We start from the raw sequence: 1678 nt of genomic DNA, 5'->3' as shown, positions 1-1678 counted from the left end.
GTGTACCTGTCATGCAACATGCGCAGTAGCGGCTGCTGAGGAGCCGGAGAGCATCAGTCCTCCCATCAGCACCACGGACAGCCGCCTCCTGCTCCTCCTCTCCTCCTCCTCTTCTTCTTCTCCTCCCGCCTCCTACAGCAGCCACAGCCGCACGCTCCACACGTGACGCGGCGGTGGATAAATGAAACGCACCCACCCCCCACTCCATTCATGTGACGGCAGCATAACGCCTCAGTATTTATGTGATGTACTTAACGACAGCGGAAAGACGGTGGAGGCTGTAGAGGCCACGATAAACATGATGGATGGAGAAGGCCCAACATGTTCAGAGCAGCCATTGATGTCTCTGTTTTGTTCTAAGTAGACTATAGCTTTGTAAAGGCTGATTAGACTGCATCAAGAAATGTGAAATAAAATAAGAGTAACAGCTTTGGAACAGTGTACAGTTAACAATGAAGTGCTGTAGACATCATTAAGAATAGACTGAAGACACTTTTTATCCACATGGTAGCGTTTTATTTTATTGTATTATATATTATTATTATATTGCACATTACTTTGGTCATCTGTCATTGTTTTTATGTGCTATATTAATAATCTTAACTAAGACATACACATTTTGGAACAAGATATGGTATATAAGTTGATGCACAAGCATAATATTGTTATAAAAAACGTTAAATAAAATACATTTGTGTGGTTGGACTATAGTAAATGATATAAAATATAATGATAATTTTGTCCTACTGCTGTGTTTAGAAAACAAGGACATTCAGAAGAGCTGCACTTCCACACTAACAACTGGATGAGGATAATGTAATTTGATCAAAAGCTCCAGAAGTGTCTCCACTGCTGTTTCCAAGGTCAACAACTGATGAGATGTAGCTTTGAGTCTCTGTGTTAAATATCCTTCCCTCTGGGAGGATATCAGATTTAATATTGACCCTCTTGTTTACATTCGATGAACAGATGTGAGCCACTGAATGAACAACTTGGAGCAGTGTGTGTTGGCACAAGATCAAACATACAAATCCATCAAATATCAAAACTTTACACACGTTCATATCATTGATTTTCAGTTTGCAGTGTGTAAAGTTATTTTATGCTGCCTGGATACTACTTGCGGCACATGATTGACGATCCTCTTTTCTCTCCTGTGCAGAGCCGGGCTTTCTGCTGCTCAGCTTTCGGCCGTATATATCACCTCTGCTCTAGAACTGTAAAGCTGAAAGCTCGACAAACAACACAACAGGTAGAAACATATAGCTTTTTCATGTACAGGACAATTTTGAGACACTTTTGGGGCCATTTCATTCGATACCATGTCTTCTTTCAGATGATAGTGGAATGAAAACATCTATATCACACACTTAGGTGTTTATTTTAACACACTTTTTCCATCTGCATTTGTATATTTCAATAACAATACACATCTTTACAGGCCGTTTTCTCGATATATCTTTTTTTCTCATTCTATGAGACAGGAATCTCTACTCCAGTAGCACTTATATTATTAGATTTACAGGTTTTACAGAACGGCTTATACACCATTTCTGTCCAGATTTTAAAAATGCTATACGACCTAAGTGACCTATTGATGATATGAGGAAAAAGCAGGTCAGAAATGTTAGTTGAGCGGCTGTGGTTGAGGGGGTGGAGTGTTCGTCCTCCAACCAGC

Source organism: Hippoglossus stenolepis, chromosome 7 (assembly GCF_022539355.2).
Source record: "Hippoglossus stenolepis isolate QCI-W04-F060 chromosome 7, HSTE1.2, whole genome shotgun sequence".
NCBI lineage: Eukaryota > Metazoa > Chordata > Actinopteri > Pleuronectiformes > Pleuronectidae > Hippoglossus > Hippoglossus stenolepis.
The sequence above is the reverse complement of the archived record's forward strand: the minus strand, read 5'-3'. Positions refer to the sequence as shown.